The following is a 10,126-nucleotide window of genomic DNA, read 5'->3' on the forward strand; positions in this document are numbered from 1 at the left end:
ATGTTGAAGCTGAAACTCCAATACTTTGGCCACCTGATGCGAAGAGCTGACTCATTTGAAAAGACCCTGATGCTGGGAAAGATTGAGGGCAGGAGGAGAAGGGGACGACAGAGGATGAGATGGTTGGATGGCATCACCAACTTGACGGACATGGGTTTGGGTGAACTCCAGGAGTTGGTTAATGACAGGGATGCATGGTGTGCTGAGGTTCATGGGGCCACAAAGAGTCGGACACGACTGAGGGACTGAACTGAACTGAAGTCACAAAGTACTATAAGATTTTTTCAGGATTTTTTTTTTTCCAAAGAAATAATCACCACCCTAAAAAAACTAAGCAAACAAAGAAATAAATATATCTATCATTATTTGTCCTTCAACTGCAACAGACTGTCTCCTGATGCTTAAACCCATCAAGATGAGTATCTGAGTATTTGCATTTGAATGTTTTCCCTCAAAAACTTACCTTCCCCACTCTTCAGGCTTGATCAGGTGGCATGTGTTCCCCAAGTATACGCTGGCTAGACAGCCAAGGAAGGTGACTCACGAATATCCCAGCTGACAGAAAGGAAGCCGCCCAGGGACCAATACCTGACTACTCTGCTGAGTGTAATGAAGAATTTTTCTATTAAAACCACTACAATCACTTTAACAGCAAAAGACAATATCCAGCATCGGCATTATTCAGACAGTAAAATCCAGGGCTGCATAGGCAGGGGCTAGAGACTGACAGGGTGGCAGAAAATTCGTACCAATCCCTGCCACTCAGTTTCACCACATCACTGGGTTGCAGAGTTCCGGTTCCCCAAAGGAACAGGGCTCTTTTCCAGGAATAGAGATCTCACAATAATACTGTCTGGAGTTCTAGTGGTTAGAGAGGGGGTTCATTAGCGTGAATCTCAAGATGCCACACGGGTCTTGGGCAGGCCACTTAACCTCCCCGTGCCTTCATTTCCCTCAATGCACAAAGGAGGCAACAGTAAATATTGTAGGATTAAGGTTAAGGCTCAGTATTTGCTATTATCATGAATACTTCCAAGACAGTAACCTCAGATTTAACAAGGTACATCCATTCATCTAATCTACCTTAGTTACTAACCTACAAAGCTGAAATTACAGCTCTTCAATCTTGAGAAGAGTTAAGCACATAATGACTTTTTACCTTTAATATGCCTAGGTCCTTAATAATATTGATGTTAGCAACTGCTAATGAGGGGATAATTAACCTATAATTTGTTCCAAAGATAGCATTCAGCCCAATTTCTATGCCGGTGCAGCCCCTCCCCAATTTAAGAAATTGCTACCTCCCCTTTAGTCACAAATATTAACAGCTAGCCCTTTCAACACTTACAATGCCCTGAGCACCATTCTAAGCCTTTTGTACTTACAACCCTCACAACAGCCCAGGGAGACGAGTTGTTATTACAAAGACAGGCTAAGTAACCCTCTCAGGCTCCTGCAACCAGCAAGTTGTAGAGCTGGGGCTGAAACCCAGGCAGCCTAATTCAAGTCAGTGCTCTTAGCCACTCAGCATATAGACCAGAGCTTTTGGAGAAGGGTGGAGTATGCTCAGTCTTGTCTCGATTTAGGAAGATTAACTCCAGTGAGGCTGCAGAGCTGTCTGGGAGCCAGTGATGGGAAGGCCAGCTGGGATCTGATCAGCAAGAACAGGGAGGAGCTGACTGGGAGCAGAAGGACAGAAAGGAAGCCACGTTTCAAAGAGATTTCTAAGAGCTGAATGAACTTTATGACAAATTATATGTGAGGGGAGAGAGGACTTGGTGCTGAAATAGTAGGTGGACCAGCAGAAAATAATGATGGTCAGTAAGACTAAGAGAAAAATTCTCAATGATACAGAAGGCTAAACTGGCTGTATTATAGGTTCCTAGGGAGATAAATTTAGGCATAAAAAGGCACTTCCTATGACTGTCTGGCCAACTGTAAGCTATGTTTCACACGTTAAGACTGAAATTCTCAGTTCTCTTCCAATCATTATTTGTGAAAACTATCTTTCCAGAAAAGAATACACAAAAAGAACATCTAGAATCACAAGTTCTAACAAATAATGCTGAATCCAGTTGCAAACAAATCTTAACCTGTGTGAATCACCATATCAACAGCTGTCTTATTTTACTCATCCAAACCCATAATATAACTGACACCTTCATGCCCTACTCTGCCTCCCTTTCAAGCTATGCTGGTCCTTCATTTCCCTGCAATACCAGTTCTTGCCCTTCTCAGCGCCTCTGCAATGGCTACTTCTGGCTAGCCTTAACCTCCCTGTTTCTACAGATACTTTGCTTCTTCTTATCCTTTATGTTGTGTCTTAAATGCCACTGACTCACTGATCTTTCTCATCACTTGGAGTGTATACCCCAACAGACCCCCAACTATTCTTTACTTCAGCCTAAGGTCTGTTTCCTTCTAGGTCTTACTATAGTACTATTTTGTCTAATCTCATTCTCCCTAACCTCCAGAAAATGTAAGTTCCAAGATGGCAGGGAACCTAATATCTGACTTATTCTTTGTCTGGAGTATGGTGGGTGCTCAACAAACACTGGTTAAAGTAAATAAAGTGAGCGCCAGGCACCATGGCTACAAAGTGGGATCTGCTCTCAGACAGCTCAAGTTCTTGTGGGGAAATAGGCAACCAACTACCAAGTAGTGAAATAAGTGAATGTTACGGTAAGGGTTACCCAGAAGTGCTACAGAGGAGCACAGAGGATGCTCTAGATTCAGGAGGGTGGGGAACGGAGGTGTTTTCAGGAGGTAATGATGCTAGCTAAACCCAAGGGGAGATGAGCCTTTTGCTCTTGGCAGCTACAATGAAGTTTTCTCTAAACATAAGAAATAAGAAGGCCCTCAAAGTTCCACTCAAGATCAACTCATAATGGCTAATAAGAGAGAGGCACAAGCCATCTAAAACAGAAAGCCTGGTTTGCTGCGTAACAAGATTCAAGCAGAGCCAGAAAGAAACTTATATATGTAAAGAATATATATATATTTTTTACATATATTATGTACTTATATACTATATACATATATTATGTACTTATATACTTATATACTTCACATATATATATGTACTTATATATGTAAAGAAACGAGGTATTCAGTGACTTCCCTGGGGGTCCAGTGGCTAAAACTCCCCACTCCCAATGCAGGGGGCCCAGTTCAACCACCGGTCTAGGAACTAGATCTCACATGCTACAACTAAGACCCAGCAAGGCCAAATAAATAAGTAAATATTTTTTTAAAAAAGAAAGAAAGAAACAAGGTATTCAGCAACAAGGGTCTGCCCTGCAAGCACTGAAGAACAATGGAAAAGAGAAAGGCTGGTAGGGGCCACTGAAGTAAGTGGGCAGGAGAGGAGGACCTTTTGCTCACGGATGAGTTTTCTGGTCACAAAGGATCTCCCTGTTTGTTACGAGACGGACGGTAGCATCATTTGATCATGACAAGCCATTAAATACTTGATTCATCGCATCGCTTTTGTTCTGATTCCTTCTCGGATAACATTCTAATTATGGTATAGGCTTCTAGCTATGTCTAGGAGAGAATACACTGAAAATTATATACTAGCTTTCCAATTTCAGACTCACGAGTTTGGTTAGTCTGAGGCCAGGGAAATGGATCTGCTCTTAGTTCACCCCCCAATTAAAGACTCTCCCAACAAAGCATGAGGTTAGCCTATCTTCAAACAGAGTTAAGGAAAAGGATTTAAGGAAAATGTTTGAGGTGGATCTGACTGATTGGGAAGGTGAGGGAAAAGGGACATGCTAAGGATGAGTCCAAGGTTTTAGCTTCAGTTATCTGGGGATGGTTGATACCATTCAGCAAGAAAGCAACAGCATGAGAGTGGGCAGAAGACTTATAGACGATGTACCATTTAGGACGTGTTGAATCTGTAGTCTCTGAAGGGTAGGTAACTGGAGATGTCCAGTAGGCATTTGGCTATCCGAGACTGGAACACGAGAGAGACGGAATTTTTTCAATTTGGAGACATTTGTATTTGAGCAATCATAGATGAAAGCACCCAAGAAAGGCATGCCAACTACCAAAAGATGAGGAACCTGAATACATCCATTATTTAAAGGATGGAAGAAAAGAAATCTGCAAGGTAGGCTGTGAAACAGAGAAAGGCACCTGTAATTGTCCTAAATATTTGTTAGGTTATCTTCAATGTCAGATTTCAACAAGCACATCTGCGATTTTTTTTTTTTAAACAGATAAAGTAAAACAAATTGCTTATAGTAAAGTCACTAAAAAAGACACAAAAGTTCTTTCAGAATACCATAATATGGCTTCCTGGAACAGGAAGGAAATCAATGAGATACACCCTACTGACTTCTTACTAGGACTTGAAAAAGTGAAATAAGGCTGGTTGAAAGGAACAAAAGCTTTTCTTTTGGGACCTACTTTAAATGTTTAAGTCTTGCCAAGAGTTCAAAGTCCATGATGCTAACCACCTTTGGATGAATGTGTGAGGCAGAGATAAAAGCGCCAATGTGCATCTTAATGACTAACACTGGTTTTGAGAAACTTGACTGTCCATTTATACATTTTTTTTTCACTCTGTGACAAATCAAACTTTCATCCCCTAAGAGATCTATAATACAGCACAGTACTATTCACCCCAACAGTGTCACTGAGCTGGTGACTGATTTGAAGAGCCACTGAAAAGTTTACTGTCAACAAGAACAATTTATTGTCTTTTTTTTTTTAAAAGCAAAGCCATGTGCTGAAAATTGAGCTATACAACATTTTCTACCCTATTGCAGTTAACAAGTTTACTAGAGAAGACCAAATTACTCCATAAAAAACCTGAGATTTCAATATAGATTGCAAAGTTAAAAGGCCGAACAGCAGTACACTCAGTCAGATGAGGGCATAATTACTCAAGAGCTGATTGTATAAGAAGAAAATGGGGTCTAAGCCAGATTTACGGAAAGGCAAGACAGTCAAGAAAAAAGGCAAAGTGAAGTTACAGCACTGCTACAAGCAGAGTACAGATATAAGCAACGGGATGGATGCAGGAACCGTGCCAGGAATCAGCTGAACAGGTTTTGTTTGGTTCTGGTTTTTTTGACTAAGAGATTCCTGTAGTTGAGCCGTAATAAACAAGGCCAGAGAAGCCAACAAGTGGCAAGACAGCTGAGCATAAGGCCATGTCCTTTATCCTATGGACAGTATATGGCCAGTGGTGGTTTTATGCACAGATGGGTGGTGGATGCAAAGCAAGATTTTTGGAAAAACCAATCTGGCAATTGCGTGGAGAAGAGGTAGACGGTAACAAGACTGCGGTGTGTTATACATTACGGCAACCCACTCCAGTACTCTTGCCTGAAAAATTCCATGGACTGAGGAGCCTGGTAGGCTACAGTCCACAGCGTCGCAAAGAGTCGGACGTGACTGAGCGAATTCACTAGCTCACTAGCTATACATTTGTCAAAACTCACCAAATCTACACTTGAAATTGCCAAATTTTATTGTATGTATTAATACATTATACATCCCTGATGCTAATTTTTGGAAAGCAAAGGACAATCGCCAAGTCAGGAATGAGACAAGCATTAAAAGTACAGGCTGTAAAACTCCAAACGTTTAGTGACTGAGGTGAATTCAACAGTGTGCTGAAGCCTGCTGATCACATGCATCTCTTCTCAAGTTCAGTGACCTCCCATCTGTAGTCTAAAATCAGGCATGATGGAGTATTTATACCTCAAAAATCAGTAACTGCTACAAATAAGGGCTTTATCCCCCCATGGGTGGTTGTTCAGCATTCACCAGCACACCACTGTGTCAATTCTACACAAGGTCTCCTATGAATATGGCACTAAATGAAGAGTCCCTTGACACTTTTGTCTACTTCAAAATAATGACATTGTTCTGAAGCACCATTTCTTAATCTTACCATCGACAGATGGTTACCAAAAAAGTATTAAGATTTTAAAAGCCTAACATTTATTTAGTTTCAAGAACTAAAGCATGCCTATGAGTAAGACAGAAACCTTTGTCTGCATCTCTCAATCAAGGTTTTATAGCTATTATGTGGTTGCCCTGGGACTAACACCAATTGATGATGATAATACACAAAAAATTCCAGCATTCACTCCAATATAGTAGAGGCTAATTGCATGGGCCTATTATTGGAATATGCTTTCCAAGTTCAAACTAGTTGCATTTCAATAGAGTTCAGAGGGTTTTCTGGGGAAACCCTACTGTGAAAAGATGAACTTTGTCTTAACAACTTTAGTTTCAAAAACTATTCACTTATAGATGCCTATTTCACATCTCTGAAGCAAAATGGCTCATTTGTTATGTAGATTACTAAGCAGTCACTTAGGAATAAAGAGATTTTTTCTTTAGAGGCTCCAGCTAACTATCTGCATAGGCTTACATTCAAAACGAGCAAAGTGTACTCTAAATATGACAGCAAATAATTGTTTGAACCTTTCTGATTTAACTGCAGAAAGTACAAACATGCACCTCCTTCCTATTTTCCAACCCACCTTCCAGGGGCCAACCTGGAGTTCCTCCCAAGAAAGGCTGCCTTTCTATAGAGCCCCTAGTGAATGTGCAAGTGAAAGTCGCTCAGTCATGTCCGACTCTTTGCGACCCCATGGACTATACAGTTCATGGAATTCTCCAGGCCGGAATACTGGAGTGGGTAGCCTGTGCCTTCTCCAGGGGACCTTCCCAACCCAGGAATCACACCCAGGTCTCCTGCGTTGCAGGCGGATTCTTTACCAGCTGAGCCACAAGGGAAGCCCAAGAATACTGGAGCGGGTAGCCTATCCCTTCTCCAGGGGATCTTCCTGACCCAGGAATCGAACTGGGGTGTCGTGCATTGCAGGCAGATTCTTTACCAACCGAGCTATGCGGGAAGCCCCATAGAGCCCCTAGGTCACCTGCAAAGCTAAGCAATCAGGGTCCACAAAGAGCTGGGGTACAACAAAGGGCAAAGGTTGATGTTCGCCAAGCAGGCAAGCCCTTAGTGAACAGACAAGTTTTGTTTCAACAGTTCTTTAGTTCATTACTTAAAACTCAGAATGTTAATTTCTCACAAATAAAAGCCAATTAAACTCATCTTTATTTTCTTGGGCTCCAAAATCATTGCAGATGGTGACTGCAGCCATGAAATTGAAAAGATGCTTGCTCCTTGAAAGAAAAGCTATGACCCATCTAGACAGCATATTAAAAAGCAGCGACATTACTTTGCCAACAAAGGTCTGTTTAGTCAAAGCTATGGTTTTTCTAGCAGTCATATACAGATGTGAGAGCTGGACTATAAAGAAAGCTGAGCACTGAAGAATTGATGCTTTTTTTGTTTTTATCTTTATTTTTTTATTTTTTACTTTACAATATTGTATTGGTTTTGCCATACATTGACTTGAATCCGCCATGGATGTACATGTGTTCCCCATCCTGAACTCCACTCCCACCTCCCTCCCCATCCCATCCCTCTGGGTCATCCCAGTGCACCAGCCCCAAGCACCTATATCATGCATCAAACCTGGACTGGCAATTCTTTTCACATATGATATTTTACATGTTTCAATGCCATTCTCCCATATCATCCCACCCTCGCCCTCTCCCACAGAGTCCAAAAGACTGTTCACTACATCTGTGTCTCTTTTGCTGTCTCGCACACAAGGTTATCGTTACCTTCTTTCTAAATTCCATATATATGCATTAGTATATTGTATTGGTGTTCTTCTTTCTGGATTACTTCACTCTGTATAATAGGCTCCAGTTTCATCCACCTCATTAGAACTGATTCAAATGTGTTCTTTTTAATGGCTGAGTAATATTCCATTGTGTATATGTACCACAGCTTTCTTATCCATTCATCTGCTGATGGACATCTAGGTTGCTTCCATGTCCTGGCTATTATAAACAGTGCTATGATGAACACTGGGGTACACGTGTCTCTTTCAATTCTGGTTTCCTCAGTTTGTATGCCCAGCAATGGGATTGCTGGGTCATATGGCAGTTCTATTTCCAGTTTTTTAAGGAATCTCCACACTGTTCTCCATAGTGGCTTACTAGTTTGCATTCCCACCAACAGTGTAAGAGGGTTCCCTTTTCTCCACACAAGAATTGATGCTTTTGAACTGTGGTGTTAGAGAAGACTCTTGAGAGTCTCATGGACTGCAAGGAGATCCAACCAGTCCATCTTAAAGGAAACCAGTCCTGAATATTCATTGAAAGGAACTGATGCTGAAGCTGAAACTCTAATACTCTGGCCACCTGATGCAAAGAACTGACTCACTGGAAAAGACCCTGATGCTGGGAAAGATTGAAGGTGGGAGGAGAAGGAGACAACAGAGGATGAGATGGATGGATGGCATCACTGATTTGATGGACATGAGTGAGTAAGCTCCAGGAGACGATGACGGACAGGGAAGCCTGGCATGCTGCAGTCCATGGGGTCACAAAGAGTCAGACAAAACTGAGCGACTGAACTGAACTGAAACTCTGAAGTATACTATTTTACTTTGAATTGTTAATCCTCATCTATACCAACATTTCTATTGGAAAGTACACACACATCCATACTAAGATGCTAACATCATTATTTGAACCTCACTGTATCTAGAGCCCCTCTGTCAGAAAAAGGGAAGTAGGATATAGAACCATCATCATGAAGAACTCTGAAATGGAAGGAGCAGGGAGAAAACATCAGGTGGGAGAAATAACAATTACTAGGATATTAACATCCCCTGCCCCTACTGATAACTGAGTGGGGACAGTGGGGGCTAGGGATTCATCAGACGTGTGCACACACTCCTTGAAGCTCCACTGCTCTAGGGAGTGAGCTGCCAGGCCATGAAGAGTACACAAGGGGATGGTTCTAAGCCCCAGGCCTGTTCACTGAGCATTCTTTGTACCACAGACCCTAGCCGAAACTTTCCTTTTGACACTTTCCTTAGGCTTTTAATTCCCTTGGAAGAGTAGAAATAAGAACTCCCCAAAAAGGGAAGAAAAACGTACATGTGTCCCTACCTCTTTATTAATGAACATTTACCATTCTTCAAAATGTCCAAGCCCAGGTGTACCAGCTACAGTTCTAGCAGCGGGGGACAAAGGTATAAAAGATTCAGGATCTGTTCTCCAAGGAGCAGCTTAAAGAGATGGGAGTTGGATATACAAGCACAAACTGATTATAAATTGAGGGGAACACAAAGGATGCTATTAAAATAATGCAGAAGGCAGGAAAGCATCAAATACAGAGATGCGGTGTTTGAAGAAGAACCAAGACTTGAGGAGTGGAAATTGACAGCAAAGGACTTCTTAGTAAAGATATAAGAATTCATAGACTGGATCATTTTTGAGAGAATATTAAGGAAAAAAATCCTGGGGGGGGGGGGGAGATTAGTCATTACAATAAAAATTCAAAGAAAAAAAAAAGAATAAACCAAAGTTAGCCAAAAGAAGAGAAAGGAACTACATAGATAAGTTAGGAACTGTCCTCTCCAAAGGCTGGTGTACTGCAAAGCGGGTGCAGCACTGCATCTCAGACTCTCACAGCAGGAAGGCAATACCTCTCTACTGAAATGACCTTTACACCAAGGGCAGGCTTTAAACCACAGGGACTGAAGAACAACCGAAGGTTTTTAAGCAGAAAGTGGTATGATCAGACGTAATACTAAAAACAGGATCACTCTAGCAGCAAAATGAAAGGCAGACTGGAAGGAGACAGAGGCTAGACACAGGGAGCCCCGAAGTGAGGTGATTCGCAATAGTCCAGGGAGATGACGTGAGGCTGAATAAAGCAGTGGTGGTACGGATGGGGAGAAGCGGGGGAGTAAAGATTTCAAGGGGGGCAGAATAAACAGGACGAGGGAGGAGTTAAGGGAACATTCCGGTTTCCCACTTGGAAACAGATGACTGACCACACATAAAAAGACTACAGTCTGACTTTGAAGAATACAGTACTAAAATCAGTATCAGAAATGTTAAGGGGCTTGTTGGGATATTTATTCTTGGAGAGAAGTTGGAAGGCAGGCAGCTATACTAATCTAGAGTTTGGGAAACAATTCAGCTGAAGGTGTGTGTGTGCACGCGCATGGATTTCCCAGGGAAGAATACTGGAGTGGGTTGCCATTTTCTTCTTTAGGGTATT

General features: G+C 41.8%; 1 protein-coding gene across 3 annotated transcripts in view; it reads right to left on the reverse strand.

Moving 5' to 3' along the window:
• The window catches only part of UBE2H (ubiquitin conjugating enzyme E2 H), a 102,182-nt gene that overhangs the window by 59,095 nt on the left and 32,961 nt on the right, over positions 1–10,126 (reverse strand). The gene's annotated exons all lie outside the window — the stretch shown is intronic.

The sequence above is a fragment of the Bos javanicus genome, chromosome 4, assembly GCF_032452875.1.
Source record: "Bos javanicus breed banteng chromosome 4, ARS-OSU_banteng_1.0, whole genome shotgun sequence".
Lineage (NCBI taxonomy): Eukaryota > Metazoa > Chordata > Mammalia > Artiodactyla > Bovidae > Bos > Bos javanicus.